General features: G+C 55.2%; 1 long non-coding RNA gene across 1 annotated transcript; it reads left to right on the top strand.

The window, feature by feature from the left end:
* Positions 1-2,494: 2,494 nt before the first annotated feature.
* On the top strand, positions 2,495-22,106 carry LOC144286957 (uncharacterized). The gene is made up of 3 exons (XR_013354916.1): positions 2,495-2,640; positions 5,115-5,185; positions 21,916-22,106. It is a non-coding gene; the product is annotated as an uncharacterized LOC144286957 (long non-coding RNA).
* The last annotated feature ends 1,059 nt before the right edge of the window (positions 22,107-23,165 follow it).

The raw sequence follows: 23,165 nt of genomic DNA, 5'->3' as shown, positions 1-23,165 counted from the left end.
AAGTCCTTGCTGGCACCTGGCTCTCTAGAGCAGGATTTCTCAAGGCAGGCTCTGCTGACGTGTGCGTGGGACCATCCCATGCCCTGTCGGATGTTTAGTAGCATCCCTGGCCTCTACCCACTCGATGCCCAGAGCATCCCTCCCTGAGTCGTGACAATCAGACACGGCCACAGGTCGCCCCAGCAGTCACCCCAGTTGAGAACCGCTGCTTGATACATCCTCTCCTTGGACCTGTTACCTCCGGAGGAAATGAGGGAGGGGTGGACACCAGGGTCTGTGAAGTTGGCGGCAGACAAGGCTCCAGTGGCCAGATGGGCCCCACTTCCTCTCTGCAAGCTACCTGGCGTCAGTCATGGACGGCACCTTGCAAGCCTTCTGCACTGAGAATTTAGTGCTCGGCCTGGCAGCTCCCTGGCCTCCCGGCCTCCTCTGGCTCTGCTGGGCGAGGCTCCACGTGGAGGAGGCTGAGGCATGGGGCAGCCTGGGAGGACGGGCCCAGCAGGCAGCGGCCTCCACCCCATCTTGCTGTGTGTGTGTCCAGGGTGCCCCACGGTTCCTGGGAAAAGCAGCTCCTGCAAGGGCAGGGCTGGAGTGGGCGCTGGGAGTTGTGCCGGCGAAGCCAGGGGGACGCGGAGGCTGAGTGGAAGAGAATGTTATCACAGAAACCTGATTTTTCTACACACTCTATCAGCTCCCCATCTGTTCCTTGATTAAATGTATTACTGTGCTCCCTCCCCACATGCCCGCTGCCAGGATGTCTCCGGAGCCCTGATTACATCTGTGGAGAGAGCCTCAAACCTCACAGATGAGCGGGCCTATCGATCAGCCTGGCAGTTGACGTTTGTTTTAAAATCTGGAGGAGGGTAAAGAGTGGGGGCAGAGCTGGCTGGGGCCGGGGGCTGCAGGGAGCCTCTAACCCCAAAGGGAGGGCCCTCCATCCCTTTCTCACCTTAACGAGCCGCGCCCACAGCTTTGGCTGATATCAGACGTTGATTCCTATAGCTCTGTGACCTTGGGCCAGCCGCCCATCCCATCCCTTTGCAGACTGTTTCCTTCTCTTTATCCTGGGGGATGTTGAAGCAGGTGACTATTTAGAGTCACTTGCAGAAGCAACAGTCTGCAGCCTTGCACCTCCAAGCCTGGTGTGTGGGCCAGTAGCCCCGCATCCCCTGGGCGCTTGTAGGGAATGCAGGCTCTCAGGCCCAGCCCAGGCCCACTGACTTGGAATCTGCCTTTTAACAAGACCCCCTGGGGCCTCCCGAGCACATTAAAGTGTAGAAAGCCAGCTTCCATGTTCCATCCGTTTGACTGCTTCCGAGATGAACATGTAGGAGAAATCCCTCAAAGGAGAAGATTCAGTATCTCCTCTGGCCTCAGAAAACTTTTATTGGATTTTCTTCCTGCACCAAAACCTTAACCCTGACAAGGAACCGGCTCTGAAGTCCTAGCTGTGGTCTGAGCCCCAGGATGAGAACATTCACTGGATCAGGTCCCCAACAAAAGCTTGGGGATTAGAAAGAGAAGCAGGTCCCACTTCCTGCCCTTGGGGAACCCACTGGCCAGGATGGAAAGATGCCAGAAAGAAAGGCCCATTCGGTGGGATCCTTACCAAGCACCTTGCTCCCTCATCGTGGGATCTGAGCAAATCCCCAAGAGCAGCACCAGCCCCCCGGGACTGTGTGTCCGTTTCCTGGAGCTGCTGTAAAAACTCACCATGATTCTCTCGCGATTCTGGAGGCCAGGGTCCGAAATCCAGGTGTTGGAGGGTCGTGTTCCTTTGGGAAGCTCTGGGGAGGGTCCCTTCTCATCTCTTCCAGTCACTGGCGGCTGCTGCCAACTCTTGGATTTCAACCTGGTCTTCACACCACCTTCCTTCCTCATGGAAGTTGAGGCTCCCCTGCCTGTTTCTAAGGACAGCTGCGATGGCATTTAGGGCTTGCCCGGATTATCTCGGATCCTCTAGTCTCAAACTCCTTAATTTGCTCACATCTGCAAAGGTGCTTTCTCCATATTAGCTCATGTTTGGGGTCTGACTTGGCCACAATATCTTTCAGGGGGCTATGATGCAGCCTACCACGTGCCCCAGTCAAGACCTGGCCTCACTGTGGGATCCTGGATGAGTTACTCAATATGAAGGAGCCTGTGCCCTCCCTGAGAATTGGGATCGTAATCTGCCTCCATCCCCCACATGTGCATTGGCATTCCCTGGGGGATCTGTTCAACACAGCCAGGCTGCCCTCCCCTAGAGTCTGCCAGTGGGTCTGGGGAGAGACTTAAGAATGTGCATTCCTGATAGGTTCCCAGGTAAGGCCGAGAACTGCGGGGTTTGATGAAGTGATGCATGTAAGGGACCTAACAAAGTTGCACCCCAAATACGTACTGAAGAGCTGAGCGTGGCTTGCTGGTGAACAAGCCACCACAATGATACCCCCTTCTCCCCCTACAGCAGAAGACCCTGTCTCCCAGGAGAGGGAGAGCCCCTTGGGAGCCCTTTGTGATTTAACACAGCGCCGCCTTCACAGCCTGGGAGCCAGGCGCTGTGCAGGGGTGGGCCTCACCTCTGTTGGCCCTCGCTCCCCACGTAGTCCTCAGGTGTAAATTAACAGCGACCAAACGTGCGTGGACCGAATGTATAGGAAGGTAAGAAAGCATACGGAGGGGAGAGCTTCGATCCCTTCTGAAGGAGGCCCCAAGGAATTGGCATTGGCCTTCGGGGTTTGGGGAGGGAGGCAAATTTGCCAGCAGCTCTGGAGCGAGTGGGCCTTGTGGGCAGAGGGCAGGGCATGTGGGGTCGTATGAAACATCAGTGTGGCCAAGTCTCCAAATCCTGGAGCTGGGGAGTACTGGACGTGGGCTGGGGACCTCGGCAGGACCAAGAGAAGAGCAGTTTATGCCTCACTTGGCAGCGAGGACCTGTATCCTGCAGGCAGCATAGGGACATTCCGGGGCTTTCTTCGAGAGGGTGACTTGGTTTGCTACGTGTTGGGGAAGATTGCCCTGTGGCAGTGTAGGGGGCGCGGCGTGGAGGGACGAGGGAGAGCCTGGACACAGGAAGATCATCTGGGCAGCTGGCAAAACAATTCAGGCCGTGGACGAGTAAGAGCTAGACTGGGGCACGCGCCAGGGGTTGTCTGGCCGCTGGCTGGAGGCGTGAGCGAGCAGAGAGCAAATCACCAGTGAGGCCACTTTCATCCTGCCTCGGAAGCGGGGGGCTCAGAGGCCGGTGCAGCGATGCCCTGGTTGCCCTTGGGCAAGTCACATGGCAGTGTCGGCTTTGCCCTTCTCAGGGGAGCGGCCCAAACTTCCCGGGCACCTGTCTTCTCCTCTCCACTCCTCTCCTGGGGGAACAGCGCAGCCTCTGTAATGAGAGCCGCAGGTTCTTCCGAGTGTCCCCCAAATGTTAAACTAGTTAATTTCTGCGGAGATTTTTCTTTAAGCCAGCATGACACAGGCTTTAAATCAATGTGAAATCCGTTGTCTGCAGACCCACACAGAGAGGGTCCGTGGAGGACGGGCACCAATTATTCTCATCAGTCAATGGGGACAGGACAGGCTGTGCTGGGTGTGGGTTGTGGTGGGGAGAGACAGGCTTCCATGCTGGGGATGGAGTTAGAAGCCCGGGGCCACCCCAGGGAGGCATTTTGGGGGACGCCCCCGCCTCAGAGTGGGGTTGGGTGAAAGATGGAAAGTCATTTGAAAGGGTTGGGTCGGGCTTGGGGACACTGAGGTCCCCACCATGTTCAGCAGTAGCAGGTTCTCAGAGCCCACTTCCCCTAGGATTTCCTCCATTAAATACATACAATGGGTCACATAGGAAAGAAGGGGTGGTGTCTGGGCTGGGTGGGTGGTGGTGGGGGAGGCGGCGGTGGTGGTGGTGGGTGGAGGGAAGGTCAAAGGGACTCCTTCACAGCCATTTGCAGCCTGCTCCGGAGCTCAGGATCACCGAGAGTATTTATGAATACCATCAATCTTGCCCCCACTACAAGGAGACAAGCCAAATTCACTGACTCCATCTTCCTGCCCAAATGGCTCTCTTCTCCTTCAGAATATTGCTCTGTAATAATGCCCATCCTTGCCATCCTCCCGCCCTGGGGAGGTTTCAAAGAGTCCGCCCTAGAGCAAAGGACTCGGGGAAGTTGCTAGAATGACACTGACCCTGAGCGGAGCACAGGTGAACTGGGGAGGAGGATTTGGGAAAGCTTCAAGGGCGAGCAGCAGAGTTTGTGCATCTGGGGTAGCCCCACATCGAGGGCAGGGGTGCAAACTACAGCTCTGCTCCACCCACTCCTCTCCTTCCCCCCAATAACCAGGGCCAAGTCAGGGTGACCAGGTGTGACCATACCCCGACAGCCAGGGCCAAGCCGGTTGACCCAGCTTGGCCAGTCATACATTCCGGCTCAACCTTCGGAGTGAAAACACGAAGACCCAGTTAGAATTTGTTTGAACAGCAGCTGTGTCCAGAGACCTTGGTGGCAGAAATGACACAGCCAGATGGATCCTGCCGCCCGGGCCTCCAGGACCCCCTTGCTTCGTACTTACCCAAGTATTTTTTTACATTCTCCCATCGACTCTGTGCACCTCCATATCCTTCTAGAACATTCCCTCAATCAGAACCCTGATGGATTCAGGAGGAAGTTCTTCAAAGTCTGGGAAAGACAAAACACTAGTTCCCGTGGAGGGTGGAATGCAGTGCCCTTTGCCTGCCCAGAGGCTGGCATGGGACGCTGAGCTCCCCACCTGCTCCTCCCACATTGTCTGCCACAGTGGTTCCCTAGCGGAGGGTGAATAATAGCAAGCTGACTTTGATCCTCCTTTTTCTCCCTGAAGAACACGAGGCTCTTTCATGCCCTGCTCTTGCTTGTGGCCGGGGTGCCGGCAAGCTCCGGGAAGGGGATGCTCAGGGCCCAGCCTGTGCCCCACAGCGAGGCAGAGGTGGTACTAAGATTAGCAGCAGAACATTCCCTCCCTGTGCCGAGAGCAGCAGCCGGGCCTGGCTTCGGGCAGGGATGGTCTCCAAGAGGTCGCTGGGCGTGAATCGTAACGCCTCACGCCTACAGGCCCGAGTATTATCCCAAGCACTTGACATAAACGAATTCATTGAATCCTCTCTGCAGGGCCACGCAGCAGGTTGGTGTCATTGTCCCTACCTCAGAGTCGAGAGAAAAAAGGCGTGATCCTACACAAGGTAACGTGGGAGTACGTGGTGGGATTTGGCCCTGGGTGCATCTGGCTCTGGGCTTCAAGAGCCTGCAGAAGGCTGAGCAGGACAGAGAGGAAGACGGAGGCCTCCGGAACCACGGGGAGCAGCAGGCCTGGAGTGGGGGTCAGGGTAAGGGGCATCTCTCTGGCCTTTCCATTGCTGCTTCTCAGATGGGCGAGGGCAAACACCAGGTCCCTGGGGCGGCCCCCGGCCCTCCCTGGCCTACTTTAGGGCACACACACTCTCCCCAGAAGGGGAGAGTGAACCAACGTCTGGGAGCCTGCTAGGGATCAGTTAGAGCAGACAAATAAGTCCGATGGAGGCTCCCCGTCCCCAGGAACCTGGAGAAAGTGGCCTGTGTCTCTCTTTCACACCTGGGTGGGGGGGCACGGCCACATCCTCGAGGCCCCCTCCAGCTCCAGAATCCTGCTTCTGTGGATCTGACGTCCAGACTGAAGAGCCGCCCACTGTCCCATACATGCTGTGTCTGTCCCAGGTGCAATTTCCGATCCCCAGCAGAGAAAGCCACCTCCCCTCCCTCCCTTCCTTCAACTTTTCAAAGCCTTTGGGGTTCGGAGAGAAGCTGAGGAGCTCTGCAAACAGCCTGCAACCTTCCGGTCTGGCCAACGCAACAGCATCCATCGGTCACTCTGTCCCCGTTTCATGGAACCTCATTACAACTCTGCAAGGCGGCCACCGCTCACTGCACTGTCCACGAAGTCCAAGCCTGGAGAATCTAAGTAACCCGCCCGGGGCTTGTCGCTTTGAAGTGACAGATACCAAATGTGTGTGCGCTCAGGCTGAAGTCCAAAGGGCTTTCTGCAGGAGATAGAGGAGGGAGGGGGACCAGGCAGCCGTGAGCCCTGCTCCGGAGGTGCTGGGTGGCCCCTGAGCATGGGGAGCAGACCCCCTGGGTGGCCTCTCACATCCAGAGAGCTGGCACCTGCTGGGGGGACCCCAAGCTACTGGCCAGAGGCAGTGAGGAGGGTCAGAGATCAGAGGTCTGAAGAGAGGGGCCCAGTAAGCAGCGGAGTGAATGAGCCCTGAGCGTGGGCACGGAGGGGTCGGAGGCGGGCAGGATGGAGAGCTGCAGTGGGGACGCAGAGTGGGGGGCCTGTGCCTGGAATGCAGACTGCTTCTGGATGCTCTGACCTCGATACCTTCGGCTTGACTCCAGCCACATGGGGCCGTGCATGGCCTGCAGCTTCCTCCTTCTCCCACCTCCCTGGGGCTCCAGTGATCTGTAAAACTCACAAACCAGTGCTCCGTGGCCACCCGCCTCCCCCCCCCCACCAGCAGCAGCACTCTCTGCATCCATATACCCTGAACCTGGCCCCTCCTGGGCCTTCCGGATTCATCTTGCACACTCCTCACTCCGGCCGCTCCCTGCAAAGTGCCTGGCAGATGAAAAACCCACGGATCAATGCCAGAAAAATGACTGTCTCCGCTCACCCTCGCCAGGGAAGAGGCTTTCAACTCGCCCACCTGGGGTGCGGGAAGGGAGGTGGAGTGCTTTAATCTCTTAAACTCTGTTTTCTCTCAGGGTGCATGTCCTGCAGCTCGGGGCCGACTCATTAATGTATCTGTCACCAGCCACGGAGGCAGCCACGAAATATTGATGTAGCCATTGGGACGTAAGGGCAGCTGGTGAAATGTGGCCCTGGCCATGATTTTGGGGCCCACTCCCGGCGCCGTGGCACTAATGCACCTCTGCATTAACGCAGGCTTGTCAGATGCCACGTGGAGCGCCCGATTTAGGATTAACGGCCAAGCATCGCGCCACTTTTCATCTCCAGCTGGTGAATATATATTACGGTTGCATTCTTGCCACGGCTGGAGTTAAGGAGGTGCCGACACCTCATTGAAGGCTTGGAGGAAAGCATCCAGCTCACAAACGATTTGGCTCCCAGGTCCAGCTCCGCACAGTGGCTCTTCCTCCCCACTTCCCTTGCTGGATGGGGAAAGAGTCCAGGGAGAAATGGGCCTGGGGATCATGGCAGGTTGGAATGCAGGCCTTGAGCCACTAAGAGTTTGCACACTAGCTCCCCCCCAAAGCTCTGTGACCTCAGGGGAAATTACTTAGCTTTTCAGAGCCTCAGTTTTGGGGCCGTAAACCTACTGGCCTCAGAAGCCGTGGAAGATCACCGGGGTAAGATGTTGAGTGCCAGGTCCACGTGGGTTACGTCAGGCAGTGTTCTAGGTTCCAGAGGCTGATGCTGGCTGGTTTAAGCGGCAAAAAAAAAGCAAGCTAAGCTTCATGGTGATGCTTCCAGAACTGCGGCCAACATCACACCTTGGGACTGGTCTGGTGAGGATCCCCCACCCACCTCCACAGAGCCCCAGGGGCATTGGAATCAGGGTGCCACCAAAGCCACCACACAATGGCTGTCCTCTGGGAACCGGATGGTGACTACTCCCCATCCCTATGCCCCCACCTCACCACCACACACTCTGCCCTCGTCCTGCTTGTCTGTGTGGCCAACTCCAGATGCAAAATCCCAAAAGGGTGCTTCTGATCGCCAAGTCTGGTTGTGAGCAAGGGAGGCTGGCAAAGGGAGTCCCTGGCACTTTGAGATCCGATGCTGGGGACTTTTCTCCAAACACAGGGAGGGGATTTGGATTCTGGACAGTGCAAATTAATCCATTTGTACTTGTGTTCTCCAGTTCTGATCTGTCCAGTGCTAGAGACTTAAGTCAACCCCAGGGAGACCTCTGGCTGCACCTTCCCACCGCATCTCCCCAAGGCGGGCCTCTGCCAGTGGCATTCCATCGACCGGGGCAATGGTGGGGGCCCCGAGGAAGAGACCTTTGGGGCTCGTGATGCAAAGTACACAACCCCCATGCACTCTGCAGAGGATTCTACAGGCAAACAGAACCTGCGGAACCAAACAACAGTGTGTGTACGGTTATACATGTGTACACACGAGTGTGTGTGTGAGTGTGTGCATAGGGAGATTTATTATGAGGAATTAGCGCACACGATTGAGGAGGCTGCGAATTCCCAAGACCTGGAGTCTGCGCGCTGGACACGTGGGGTAGTGGCGGGCTGAGTCTGAAAGCCGAGAACCAGGAGAGCCGATGGAGTGCGTTCCAGCCTTTGAGCAGCAAGCTGGAGACCAGAAGGACCCTGTGTTTCGGTTGAGTCTCAAGGCAGGAATCGCTGATGTTGCAGATCCGACAGGCGGGCAGGAGGAGGCCCCTCTTATTCAGCCTTTTTGTCTTATTCAGATTTTCAGTGGATTGGATGAGGCCCACCCCCATCAGGAAGGGCCATCTGCTTTACTCAGTCTACTGATTCAAATGGTAATCTCACCCGGAGAAGCTTCGCAGACACACCCAGAATGATGGTTGACCAGATGTCTGGGCATCCTCCACCGCCTCCACCTCCCACTGCCTCACCCTGTGGCCCAGGCAAGCCTACACAGGATGAACCATCGCACCCACCCAGGGAAAAGTAACCCCCATCTAAGCAGAGAGCAGCCAAGGGAGGGGGGCGATGACGCCGATTTCCAAGATCCTGGTCCTGAGTTCAGAGATCCTTTCCAAGGACGTGTAGACTAGTAGTGGTTACAAGCCCACCCTGGATCCTGCCCGCCTGAGTCCCTACCCTGTCTCTGCCATGAAGTGAGTGGGTTCTGCATGTCTCCGCTTCCTCCTCTGTGAAGCAGGGATAATAAGCAGCCCCTTCCTCGGGGGCTGCTTGGAGGACCAAGTGATTAATAGATGTAAAATGGTCAGAACGCTGCCAGGTAAACAGGAGGCACTCCGTAAAGATCGGTTATTGGCATTCTCCCCCAGGAGAGGGGCTGTTGGAGGGCAGTGTCGAGGGGGCTTGATGAGGCGGGGAGGCTGCTAGTGATGAGATCACATGGAAATGTCACAGGAGGGGCACCTGGGTGGCTCAGTCCCTTGAGCATCCTGACTCTTGATCTCAGCTCAGGGCTTGATATCAGCATCGTGAGTTCAAGCCCCACGTTGGGCTCCACCCTAGGGGCACGGAGCCTACTTTAAAAAAAAATGCCACGAGAGCTGAGACTGGGCAGCCAGCTTCTACTTGTCACCCCCAGGGCCCCTTGGATGGACATTGTTGGATGGGGGCTTGTTGGATGGACATTCCAGGGGACATTCCAGGCTGGGAAGGGGCTTGTTGGATGGACATTCCAGGCTGGGAAGGTCCAAGGGTGCAAAGAATTTTCCCCCTAGCCCAGGCACCGCCCTGCCTGCTTCGGGAAACAGAGATTTCCGCTCAGCTCCTGCTTCCCCGAGGTGTCTCCATGAGCACCCGAGTCTGGTGCCAAGTCTAGTGCCAACCTTGGCGCGCGGGAGTTGTCAACCATGCTTTCTCGAGCTGGCTTGGATCTGTTGGCCCTGGCATGCTTTCTTGTCCCCCTGAACTGGCCTTTGGCGATGGACCCTCACCCTCCTGCAGTCTCTGGATCGCAGGAGAGATCTGGTTCCATGCCAGTGTCGGCCCAGGATTATCTGCACCCACACTCTGCCTCCACTTCTTGGACTGCTGTCCTGACAGCCACTGAAAGATAAAACCCACATTCTGATTCCTGAGCCCCTTGGACTCTGGGGCAGCAGGACTGTGCTCGTCAGGGACCCCAAATCCCAGGCCCACAGCCCAGGGGAAGTGAAGGCATCTCCCCTCCTAGTAAAGATCGCCGAGGACCCTGGCACACAGACCCAGAGGCAGAAGAAAGGGTGACCGCTCCTGGGCCTTCCAGAATTCAGGTCCCTAAACCCCTTTCCTTACTTTTTGGGAGAAGGGCCACCATCTCTCGAGGACATCACAGCTGGTGAGACCAGAGCCCCCGGGACCACCCAAACTGTCCCTCTTCATCCAGAGAACACCCTCTTCCAAACAGAAGTCAGTGCCCATCCAGCACTCTGGCCAGGCTGTGGGAGAGGGGGCCTTCAGTAGCTTGGGTTTCCCCAAAAACAGGCCCTGAGATGAGGATGGGGAGCAGGTGGTTTATTAAGGGGCTGACCCAGGAAGTAGGTAAGGGTAGGGGTTGTGAAATGGGGAGGAAGGAAATCTCATGAGGGGGTACATGCGTTTGTGAGAGGGTTAGCGCTGCAGGGACCTGGGGTTCATCCTGCAGTTGGGGGGGGGGGGTCGGAGGATGGACCTATCTGCCGGTGGCCTCTGCGGCAGACCCAGGGGCCATGGATGGGCCTCGGCCTCATCATCCATAGGGGAGCGCCCCTGGAAGCCCAGGGACCTCCCTTTATGTGCAAATAAGTGGCCAGGGCTCATTCAGGACTTCGAGGCTTCCTGCCCCAGGATGACCCAACCAGTCAATCCTGCCTCAAGGCCCCTCCTCCTGGTCCCTCCACCGTCCCCTCCCGGGGTGGCCTTCCGCACGGCCAGGCAGGGTCATTCTGCTTCCTAGGAGAGGCGAGAACCTGGCCAGGGCAGGGAATCCAGCTTCCGTAGACTGAGGGGAAGGAGAGAACGGAAAATAAAGAGCCCTTAAAATCTCCCTCAACTGTTTAAGGATTGGAGATCTGCACTAAATCTCAAGAAAAAGGAGTAATTACGCTGTCAGCAAAGGTGATATAGTTTTTAAGACTCAGTTCCACAGCCGTAATTTTTCCTCATCCTCCTCGTGTCTCCTGGGGGATTTAGGGGCCAATTACCTGTCAGTTTGCTGAGAGGTGCTGTTCCCAGACAGGAAGGCATCACCTGCCGAGGCTTCTGTAAACCCTACTTGACAGCACGGGTGGCTGGTGGGGGGAGTGTGCAGGGTGCACGGTCTTCAGTGGGAAGGGAATGTCTTGCAAGCTTCCGGGAGGAGCCCAGGAGCACAGAGCCTGGCTCCCCTCTGACCTGCCCTGAGCCAGGGAATGCCCTCTGGATTCTCCGGGTGAGGCCACCCTGGCCAGCGGAGGAAGCGGCGAGGAACTCCAGCCTCTCTGGACGGTGGGGGGCCTTCTAACAGAACCCAAGCATCTTAGGCCCGGTCAAGCCTTTCAAGTCCGGTATGGGGTTGCCATACAGAGGGTTGCCATACAGTCAGGGTCAGCCCGCAGGAAGCACTGGCCCTGTGTGATCTTGAGTAGTTACCTAACCTCTCTGTGCCTTCGGGGAAAATGGGCTCAGGATGGGACCCACCTCATCAGATTGTGGGTTATCATGATGTAGTCTTACCCCTATCTCATGCTTGATTCCTGCCACTGGGGAGTGGGGGGGGGCTAGGGAGGGAGGGTCCCCAGCCTCTCTTGAATACCTTGGTGGCCGGGGAGCTCACTAAGAGGAGAGGCAACCCATTAGCACCTTGACCCTCCTGGCTGATCCTGACTGGGTCAACGTGCTCTGTGGTTCTCAGCCCCCTGGTGCTGCCTTCACCCTCAAAGATCACATCTGTGCTGCTTGCCAAGTTCTACGGCTCAGCTGTCACCACCACACCGCCGGCCCCACCCAACGGGGCTCACACTTGACCCTTCCTTCAGTCCTCATGCTTAGGAAACAAAGTTTCTGCTTTGCCAAGAATGTCCTGCATCCCCGGCCTGGGTGACCTGACTCCAGGATGCCTTCCTAGGCTGTCAGTCCTGAACTTGAGAGATGCCTTTGAGGATCAGTGGAGTCAGCTCATCTTTATCCCTTTTTCCACTTGCTCCTTGTTCTCAAAGCCATGAGTTCCTTGGAGCTTCTCCCTAGAGGAATATTGGGCCAGGAGGCCCATTAACTTGAGCTTCCTTTTGGCTTGGGCTTCTCTGGGGGCATGTTCCCAGCGGCCAACAGAGGATGCTGTGCTCCATGTCTTCATGGGCCCCCAGGGGTGCTTCAGATTCAGGGAGGGTCTCACCCCAGGAGCTCACTTCTCTTGCTGGGTCTCCTTGTTGTCCCAAGGAACATCCCATGGGAGGGGAGTAGGCTCCAGTGGTGGCGCGCGGGGACGCTGGCCAGACCTCAGTGCGTGTCAGCACCACATGAAGCCAGGGTTTTGCCATGAAAGCCTCCTCCGTTGTCCTCCCACCCTCTAGGCGGGGCTCAGTTTCATCACCAAGACACAGTATAGCTTGGTGGTTAAGATCGGGGGACCCTGGAGCCAGGCCAGCTAGTTCAAATCCTGACCCCCCTACTCCCAGGACACATGACCACTGACCCATGCCTCAGTTTCCCCTCCTGCACAACGGGGATGATACTTGGGTTGGTGTGAAAGTTAAATCAGTCGGTGCCTGCAGAGCATTTGAGGCATGCCTCACGGCGGGGGTCAGCCCACATCCAGACTGTTTCGGTAATTTGTCTCTGAGCCCAGACTTACATGCTTCTCAGGGATGCATAAGCCCCGCAGGTAACCAACCACCTTAGAGCGCGGTCTCATGATTATTGCTACTCAGCTGTGCCCCCTCGCTGCTCCCCCAAGCTGCTAATCAAAGGTTTCATCCCACCCTCCCTGCGATTTCGCTGATCTGCTTATTCACCTGGCCCTGACTCGGAGGGTCCGCCTCCTTCGGGAAGCCTTCCTGGGTCTGAGATGAGAGAAATGAACTTCATTCATGAAACCCTCTAGACTCAGCTCCGCATCCTGGTGGGACTTACTAGTATTTGTTAACGCTCTCTGGTTTCGAGCCTTATAACTTATTTGCCTGGGTTAGCTTTCCCTCGCCAGGTAGGCCTTAGGGAGCATTTAGATGTAGAGGGTCCCGGCCATCCCCTAGCCAGGGCCCTTCCTTCGTCGGAGCCAGTCTTCCCATCACAGAGCTATGGCTGAACAAGCAGCAGAGGTGAAAGGTACAGATTTGGAGTCAGGCCAACCTGGGCCATAACCCGGCCTGGCCTCTTGTGACCTATACACACAGGACAGGCATCATGACCTCAGGTTCTACGTCAGGAACGCGGAGATGAACAATACCAGCTCCACACGGTTACGGAGAGACTTCAATGTGACAAGTCATGCCAAACACCTGGCACTCAGAAATGCTCAGTAAATGTGTTGTTTCTATTTTTACTGGGAAGCAGAAGGAGAGGAGAGCTCACCGCCACGTCTCCATTTAGGGCGTTTGATCATAACCGTGCCGGGACACCCAGGTTTCTGGGTGGGGAGCAAAGCAGGGACGGGTCCCCAAGTACCTGAGAGCCAGCAGTGCTCCTAAGAATGATGGGGACTGGGTGTGTTAACCGTGCATGATCCAGGCAGTTGGAAAAATAATTAAGTGCTAACTTGTCATTTTTTTTAATGAAGTTCTGGAGTTAGAGATTTATAATTGCTAATGAACCAGGCTAATAATTAGTTGCTTTATAATAAGGGCGATGATCACTCAGACAGAGGCAGAGAGAGCCAGGCTCTGGCCTAATTTTTCTCCTGTAATTATGTGACATGCCCAACCGCCTGGAAGTCCTCTTACCCTTCCATCCTTCTGCTCCAGCGCCCTGCCAAGCTTCCCTGGCACCGCCCCCACTTCCCACCCCCCTCCAGCTCCTGGACCCTGAGTGCCCAGCACTCTTGCCAGGCAGACTGCTTGTCTCCCGCACTGTCCTTGACACCTGTGTCCACCCACCCTTCCTCAGGAGCCCGTGGAGGGGGGCAGCTGGAGAGCTGGTTCACGCAGGGTGGAGGGCTGGGTGAGGCTGACAGCCAGGCAAAGAAGGTGCTGATGGAGAAGACCCTTGTCTCTGGGCTCCTCCTGCCCCTGCCCCTTCCACCTTGGAGAGGGGGTGGAACTTTCTGTCCTCCCCCATGGTGGCTTAGAGCCAGGGGGAGGCTGGCAATAGGACTGTGTCTGGAGCAGGCTGAGAGGGGGCCTGAAAATGCTATGAATTTTACTACTCCAGGTGATGGATCAGGCCGGTGAGCAGAGAGAGGAAACCAGCTCAGACAAGTCTCAGGCTTCAGGAGCCTCCCTGGTTTCTCAGAGGCAGAGTGGAAGGAGCCCGGGGTGGGTGGGAAGCCACGAAATACGTTTCCGAGCCTATGCCCGCCATTACCTGGGTGGGCTGGGCCAGTATCCTGACATGCCAGAGCTTGAGCGTGCCTGGGTGTAAAGTGATGGGGCTGGCCTGAGAAGGCTGAGGTCTCCTCCAACACTGAGCCTTTAGGGCTTGAGGGCTCTGGGACCCAGGCCCAGGCGTGGCTTGCAGAAGATTGCAAGAGGACGCAAGCATATCCCCCCTCTGGCAGCCCCTGGGATGCGGCTGGTCACAGGTAGAGAGGGCCCCGGGGGGCCAATGAGAGAGCTGATAGAGGCAGATCCGGAGGGAGGCCCCTCTCACACTGTCTGCTTGTGGCCCTGGATTTATGAGAACAGACATTTGTATTGCTGGGTAGAGACTGGAGCTCCGAGCAGCTGGTGTCTTTATCCTCAGGTGCTTGGTAACTATTTTGAATCGAGCAGATAAACCATAACCCGGGGAGTTCACTCATTCTTCCATGATGGGAATGGTCATCTCTCCAGCCCCACCCAGACCTCCTGGGGCCTCCCAAGGCTAAAGGCGCTCTCTCTCTGTCACAAAGGAGACCGTGCACGAACCACAAAAGATCAACTCACCTGAGGTGGGCTTGTATCTTGGAGCCCTCGATAAGAATTAGGGGGGCGGGAGGGGTCTGCGAACTTGAATGGGGAAAAATATACATCCTTATTTCCATTAACCTTCAATAAAATGTAGCGTTTCCTTTAATTACGAGTACAGGTGACAAACCACAGAACAGCAGCGGCATTTGAGACTTTTGCACCAACAGAAAACACAGATATTTTCATATCATATTACAGTGTGGCAGATATCTCAAAATATTGTTTATGCTCATCACTACTTTGAAATTATGATAGTTATTAGCCTGGTAGCTAGATCTTGTTTTTTAATGTGTTAATAAAAGAGCACATGAATTACCATGTATTCGGCTTTTAAACTACAAATTGCTACAGATTTTTTTTTAATACTTTGATAGCCGTGTTTCAATATAATTGCTTTCCCTTGTGAATCTATGCATTTTTGTTCTCCCTCCTTCCTCTCCCCAGCCCGCGTTCAAGATCCACCGTGTCTTTCCCCATCCGTCCCCAGCATGGGGCGGGTGGGAGATTTGCTATTGAGAGAGACCCATACCTCTTGCTGGGGGCTTGACACAGGGGAGGTTGGAAATTCAGGAGGGAGCAAAGGTGTTAGTGTGAACCGGGGACTAGGAAGGAGAAATAACAGGGGAGAAGGTTGGGGCTGAGACCACGATCCCTGCTGGCTGGCTGAGGTCTGAGCGGCGGGGCAGTGGGTGGGCGGTCTTCCCAACCAGAGCCCACACTCCTGGTTCTCACCACATTCTGGATTCTGTAACACATCGGATTCCATCGCTGGAACCAGAAGAAGGAGACAGATGGAGTTCTGAGTGTGCCTGGCGGTGGGGTTCGGGGTAGGCCACGCTATGCCTCCACCCCAATCCACAGCCCTTGGATGCCTACAGTGTGGCAGCCAGGGTTGCAGAGAGTGCCACTCATGGGTTCAGCCGGACAATGGGGTTTCTTGGCCCTGACTCTGCTGCCCGCTTCCTTCCGAGATAAAGAGCACTTTCCAAGAACACACTTTTGTTCACTCATTTGGCAAATGTGCCGAGAATCTACTAAGTGCGTGACACTTCACAGCCTTTGCTATCATGAGCTCAGCACAGAGCATAGAGCTGGGGTGACACCCATTAGGCAAATGCGTGTCCATAATTAATGACACTTAATTAATAAATAATAGTGGCAAATAATTGATGGTCAGGGCAGTGAGTGACACGAAAAGAGAATGTCACGTCTGATGGCAAAGCCCAGCTCTCCGTGGGCGCCTGGAGACTGCCACTGATTTTTCTGTTTTGCAGCAAATTTAGAATTCGAGATTAGATTCCCCGGACTTATAATGGTTGCCATACACCCTGGATTTTCATAGCGTAGCTCTGATTTCAAGAATTCTTTTCCTTTGTGCGCGTAGACCCTCGAAATGCCAATATTCCAGCCGTGGTGTCCACTGCCATCCTCGACACGTGCACATGCTCACAGATCCCCGCAGGCCGTGCGTGGATCCTGGTCCGGGGTTTGGAAGAGGTGTGGTTGGGGCATCAGACTGCTCCCCGATCCTTGCGTCCTGCCCTCTCCTGTTTCAGCTCCCCCTGTCCACCTCAGGCAGTGCTTTTGCAGGAAGGGAAAAGTCATTTTGAAATGAGAGCAAACCAAACAGAAGGCAGAGGTAAAGCTGCGGTAGAAAACGGTCATATAATACACTCTTGAGCCAAATAGGAAAGAGAGTTTCTTCCCTGCCATTTGTATAGATAATTGAGCATTTTCTGTTTCCTCACCCAGTACAGTCCGTCTTCAAAGGCTCTTTGTGTGCATTGGAGGGGCCGACTAAGTTGTGAGCAGATGGAGTAATTGGGCAAATTACATGTGGATGTAAAAAAGTCTCTCCACTTGGAAGCTGCAGGGCTCGGCAGGGGACGCGGCCAGCAGCCTCCCTGGGGTGGGCTTGGGCAGGGTTGTCATCGCTTCTGCGTTTCAAGTAAGAACAAAGATCTCCGTGCCGATGGCAGGTGTAGAATAGACTTGCCGTCCTCCGGGAAAACACTGCACTCGCGGTCACGGTTCCTAACGACGGTGGGCAGCAGCTTCGTTTCTTGAACACATACTAGGTGCCAGGCCCCTGGGAACACGGTCCTATGGGGTTGGCCTCACCCGACCCTCACGGCCCCGTGAAGCACGTGCTGTGTGTTAAATGTGAATCTGAGAAAATGAAGGGGGCTCAGTGTCTCACTGAACATCTCTCACAGCAGGTGAGTCCGGAGAGAAGATCCAAATCTGGAAGCCTGACCCTGGCCTCACTCCGAGCCGCCATACAGTGCTGTTAAGGGCAAAGGCACCCCCGAACTTGGTAGAGGGAAGGGACACAATCCTAGGCACACTTTTAGAAATGGGGTAATGCAGCCTGGCAAAGGCTGATTGGGAAAAGAAGGGAAACCGACTCTTGCTGACATCCCATGTGTGCCTGGTAGCATGCCAGAAGCTTTACCTACAATTTTGGTCTATTCTGAAAACAATCCTATGAGGTAGGCATAATGAGCCCCTTTTTATTTTTTGAAGATTTTATTGATTTATTCATGAGAGACACGGAGAGAGGGAGAGACACAGGCAGAGGGAGAAGCAGGCTCCATGCAGGGAGCCCGATGTGGGACTCGATCACGGGTCTCCAGGATCACGATCTGAGCCAAAGGCAGATGCTCAAGCACTGAGCCACCCAGGTGTCCCCAGTCCCCTTTTTAGAGATGAGAAAATCCAGGCTATACCATAACCCGAGAGTATAGTCCGTATAGGTAGAGCCGGCCTCCTGACACTAATGCTCATCTTCTATTCATTCCTTCATTTGGCAAGCCAGCAGGGTAGGCGGAGGCAGGAGGTCGGTAGGGAACAAGCAGCAGAAGCATCAAAATAATTCATTTAAGAATTGGCTCTAAATGTCTCCTCCAGGAAGCCCACAAAGATTGGTATTCATCCGCTTTGGCTTAATACCATCTGAGAGCCTTGAGCCCAGCTGATCCTTAAAAAAAAAAAAAACACAAATAAACACTTGTTGAAACTAGTGAAAAAGTGATGGAATGAAGGCACACGGATTTCACCATCCCCTTAAAAAGAGCAGGTGTTCTCTCTTGATTGGGGTCGTCCCGCCCATCTCTTTGGCTCTGGTTCTTTCCTGTCTCTCTCGCTTTCCTGCCTTCTCTCATTAAGAGCTAGAAGGGAAATATGCTACTCCAATCCTCCAGCTGCCTCCGCGCTGCTGTTGAGCTTCAGAGCACAGTATTTAAATCCTGTTAAATAACCTGTTTTCATGGGCAATCACAGCCAGGTTAGTAAATTCCCCACACGCTCACTCTTTAGACGAAACCGACATTCCGGGTCCGCAGAAAATTGGCCATTGTCCCTTAATGGTGGAATTGAACAGTACCGATGGTTGCACTTTAAAGGAAAGTTGTTCCCATTCAGACAAAAAGTTCAGCCCGCTGCTCTGGAAATTTCCAGTTCATGGCCCATTTCTCTCCAGGTATAAAGGAGAAAATAAGTACCCTTGCAAGGCAAGTGATTAATTTTAGCCAGCATGTTTGAGGCCCCCGCAGATGGCTGGCTCTTGGGCCCTGGCCAGGTTGAGGGGCGGGGGGGCGGGGTGGGCGCCCATCTCTGGGATTTCAAACTGGCAACTTCTTGGCTTCCATGTGACTTTGAGGTATAGAAGGAATATTCCTCTTCTCACACTCCTAAAGATGGAGAGGCAGCCAGTTAACCGGGAGGCTGGTGGGCAGTTGCTCATGTTTTTCCTGAATCTTGGTGGCTTTGATGGTGGCTTCTATCAGGATTGTCACCACCACCACCTCCATGCCTTCGTGAGGCACCACCATGTGTATGGCTCCAGGTGAAGGGGACCATGAAAGGGTGCTAGGAGCAGTCGTGGTTTGCACATGCTGGGGAATTCAGTAGACTTGGTTATTGTTCCCGAGCTGGCTCGGAAGGTGTCCAGACTGCCCGGTCGCTAGAGGATGGTATAGCCCGAGAAATGGCATCACCTTCCTCCATTTGCCCCAAACCAATCACATCTTGTGAATCCATCATCTATCGCTGGGTAACAATCCCAAACTTGGTGGCTTCAAACAACAACCATTTATTTATTCAGTCTGGACTTGACAGGTTTCTAATTTGGGCTGGAATCAGTTGGTCTGGGTCGTCTTCCTTGTGGACCAGGCTTCTCTGAGCTCAGAGCTCAAGCTAATGGCTGGCCGGTCTGGGATGGCTCAGCTGGAATGACCGGGGCCCCACTCCATGTCAGGCGTCATCTTCTGTGGGCTGGTCAGGTTTGTCCACAGGTGGCCTCAGGTTCAGAAAGCCAGACCAGCAAGCACAGAGGCTTCATGGCTGTAGAACTGGACACTGTGGTTTCTACCACATTGTCTTTCTTGGCCAGAGCAGGACACGAGGCCATCCAGAGTCAAAGGGTGGCGTAGCGGGTTAAACAGTGTCCCTCCCAAATTCACATCCACCCGGAACTTCAGAATGTGACCTTCTGGGGAATTGGGGTCTTTGCAGGTGTAATGAAGTTATTTAAGGTTCTCCAGATAAGATCATCCTGGATTTAGGATGAGTCTTAAATCCAATGTCTGGGTTCCTATAAGAAGAGATGACACAGAGACAAAGAGCCATGCGAAGTCGCGGGCAGAGACTGGGGTGCCAAGGAGTGGTGGCAGCCACCGGAAGCCAGGAGAGAGGCAGGGTATGGCTTCTCTCCTCAATGGCCCTGCTGACACCTTGACTTTGGACATGTCACCTCCAGAAAGGTGAGAAAATACATTCAGTTGTTGAAGCCACCCAGGTTAGGGTCCTTTGTCACAGCAGCCCTGGCAAAGCCATACGGGTGGGAGGTGGACCCCGTCTCTTGCTGTGAAGTCACACTGCGAAGGCTGAGGGGATAGGGAGACGGGAGAAACGGAGCCACGTTTGCAGTCTTGCACCTTGGCTTCCCGTCTCCGCTCTGTTGGCAGGTACTCTCAAACCCAAGAGCAGCCACAGGATGCCAGGCGCCAGACATCACTTCACCGAGCGGGTGCTATTCGGCCCCAGCCTCCCTGAGGCTGCAGATTCCCTGCCACATGCAGTTCCACATCGCCTACATCGCGGAAGGGGCAGAGGAAGGCAGGCAGCCAGGAGACGGAGAGCACCGCCGTGCTAGGTACAGCACCGTGCCTCTGGGGCATCCTCAGCACCAAGGTCCAAGTGGCCTGCGATGACGGGACCAGACCCCCGTCTGTGCCTGTGCTTTTGGATCGACTCAGACCTCATGCTGGCGAGGGGCTTTGGTAGAGCCTCGTTCTCGTTCCACTGACGCCTCAGAGAGAGGCTTGCTCTCTTGGGAGTTCAGACGGTGGCTCCCACGTAGTTACGCACATGTGTTCTCAATACCCATCTGGCATCCGTGTGCAGCGTGGCGCAGCGGGCACTGGACGACCGGAGCCTGCCCTTGAGGGCTGCCACTGGCACTGAGGCTGTTGAGATGGGATGTAGGTACCATCGGGTGCACCAGGGGCTGGGGCATCAGGGGTCACCACCCACGCACTGGGGAGGCTGCTCACGGGCCCCTGCCTGGATTGTGTCCGGGCTTCCTCCTGTGGCCGACCTGGTGTTCCCTTCCTCCTTCCTCCTTCCTGAAAAGTTGCACTGGATCAGGCAGTGGATTTCAGCATTAGGGTGATGAGTAAGGTAGACCAGGAGGCTGCCCAGAGCACTTGCACATCAGTAGGGGAAATGAGTAAGGAAGCAAAAAAACCAACCCTCATTATAGCAGGTGGAGGGGCCGAAAAGGAGTCAGAAAGGTACTGTGGGAAAGGACGACTGGGGTTGGGGGTGAGTGGGAAGAGGGTGGAATTTGAGCTGAAACATGAGGGACGGGGTATCCTAGGTTAAATAACGTTCCCCCCCCCCCATGCCTGTTTCCTGGAACCTCAGAATAGGATCTTATTTGGAGATAGGGCCATTGCAGATGTAATCAGTTAATATGAGGTCATACCAGAATAGGGTGGGCCCCCAATCCAATATGACTGGTGCCCTCGTAAGAAGAGATGTGCCATGCACAAAGGAAGATGGCAGGAAGATGGCCATGAGACAATGCAGGCAGTGATCGGAGCGGTGCCGCCGCAAGCCAAGGAATGCCAAGAGTTTCTGGCAAGTACTGGAAGCTGGAAGAGACAAGGAAGGAGCCTTCAGAGAGAAGGTGAGGCTCCCCACACCTCGGGTTCAGCCTTCTGGCCTCTGGAACCGTGAGAGGACCAACCTCTGCTGTTTTAAGGCACCCAGTATGTGGTGTTTTGTTACTGCAGCCACCGAGACTAATGCGTGTCAGGAGCATTGGAGGGAGAGGGAGGTATTAGGACGCCTTCGGAAGGACAATGCCAGGTCTGCGGGGCAGCAGGGAGGAAGCCGGAGTGAGCCGCACGACCCAGGGGTGCAGGCAGTGCCCGGCCCAGGGGTGCGGGCTGCCGTCAATCATTTGGATTGAATCTTAAGAATAGCGGGGAGTCATCAAAGGATTTTAAAAGAAGGAAGAAACATGATTTGAAGTTTATTTTTAAAGATCACACCAGCTGCTCTGCGAAGAGTAGATTTGAAAGAGACTAGAGTGGAGGCAGGACAGCCGCTTTGGACCACAATCTGGAGCTCCCCAAGTGGTCGGATGGGGAGCTCCGCCATGGCCCGAGGTCCCTCCCCGAGCCTCGCACCCGGGAGCAGCGAGAACACATGTCCACGCAAACACCTGCACACCCACGTTCACAGCAGCATTGTTCACCGTCGCCCAAAGGTGGAAGCAACGCCAATGTCCCTCAATGGACGAACGGATGAACAAAAAACAACGTGGTCCATTCATGTGATGCAACATCATTTGGCCACAGAAAGGGATGAAGCGCTGACACCCCAGAGCATGAACACACCTTGGTAACGCCGCGCTGAATGGCAGGGGCCGGTCACAAAAGATCCCACGTTGTGTGATTCTATTTATACAAAATGTCCAGAACAGGCAAATCCATCGACAGACAGTATATTAGGGGTTGTTTAGGGCAGGGAGGGCTGACGGCTAAGGGGATGGACACGATGAGGGTGGGGGAAGGAAGGTCAAGCTTGAATTTGGGCATCTTAAAACACGGTGTTGAGTGGGGGAGGCCAGACCCCGAGGCCACCTACGGCACGACTCCACTCACATGACGTCTCTCCAACAGGCAACTTCTCAGACACAGCGAGCAAAGCGGAGATCCCCAGGGGCTGGAGGAAGGGATCTGAGGCCTTACCACCTCATCATTGCAGAATTCGTCTGGAGGGACGGAAACACTCCAGAAACAGGCAGCTGGTGATTGTGGCAAATTCGAATGTGCTCAGTGCCGCTGAATTGTACACTTAAAAAAGCTTAAGACGGTCAATGTGATGTGATGTGATGCATGTCTTCCCGTCATAAAAATCGAGGTCGAAGAAGTGAATGAGAAGGGACATGGTGAAGGCAGGGAGTGCAGGCCAGCTTTGAGAAGTCATGCCAGGAAAGGAAGCGGAGACGCTGAGCAGAAACTTTGAGGGGGTTGGAACTTATTTGGAAATAGCATGTGCACAGACGGGGGGGAGATGAGTCATTCCAGGGGGAGGAATGAGAGGGAAGGAGCAAGGTCCCTCGGAAGTCCGCAGGCCGAGCATCCTTAAATTGTGGGCTGAGGCATCTGCGGGCCTCACTTGCCCTGGTCCCAGCCTTCCCTTCTTCTTGGAACCCCCCCTCTGGGGCTTCTCGCTACCCCCCGCCCCCCAGGCCACTGGGGCCTCTCTCCAGCCAGCTGGAACCAACCTGTATTTGTCACTTGGGATCTTGTTTCTGCTGTTGGGCGCCCCCATTCCTTCTCTGAGCTGGAAACTCCTGAAGGCAAGGGTCTGGTTTGTCTGTCCTCCAGGTGTGCTGGCGAGGAGGTGGGACTGATCGGGCTCCTGGTTCCCAGATCATTAGGGACTTTCCAGCCCCCTTAACTGCAGGCTAACTGGCCTCCCAGGGCCACATCAGCAGGTCCCCTGTTCCCCCCAACCCCGACCCGCCTCCACCCACCATGCTCATCCTCCACAGACCCCACCCAGTGCTTTGATCCTTTGGACTCCCAATTTCCAGAAATGGCTCCTTTCATAGCGCCAGGTTCAGAATCCTCATTCAGGACCCCACTCAGCCTGGGCCGTCCCCCGACCCTGACCCTGATCCCAGCACACCCCTCCTCAATCACCTAAGCCAGCTCTGCTCTAAACCAGGGTTCTCAGCCTGGGCACTATGGACGTTTGGGGCCAGGTCATTCTTTGTTTTGGGGGATTTTGCAACATCCCTGGCCTCTACCCCACCCCACCCACCCTGATGCCTGTGGCATCCCATCCCAGTGATCCTAACCAAACACGTCTCCAGACCATTGACCTCTGGCCTCCAGGAACTATTGTCCAGATTGAAGATTTT

This window comes from Canis aureus, chromosome 16 (genome assembly GCF_053574225.1).
Source record: "Canis aureus isolate CA01 chromosome 16, VMU_Caureus_v.1.0, whole genome shotgun sequence".
Classification (NCBI taxonomy): domain Eukaryota; kingdom Metazoa; phylum Chordata; class Mammalia; order Carnivora; family Canidae; genus Canis; species Canis aureus.
This window is presented reverse-complemented; position numbering and strand designations above follow the sequence as displayed.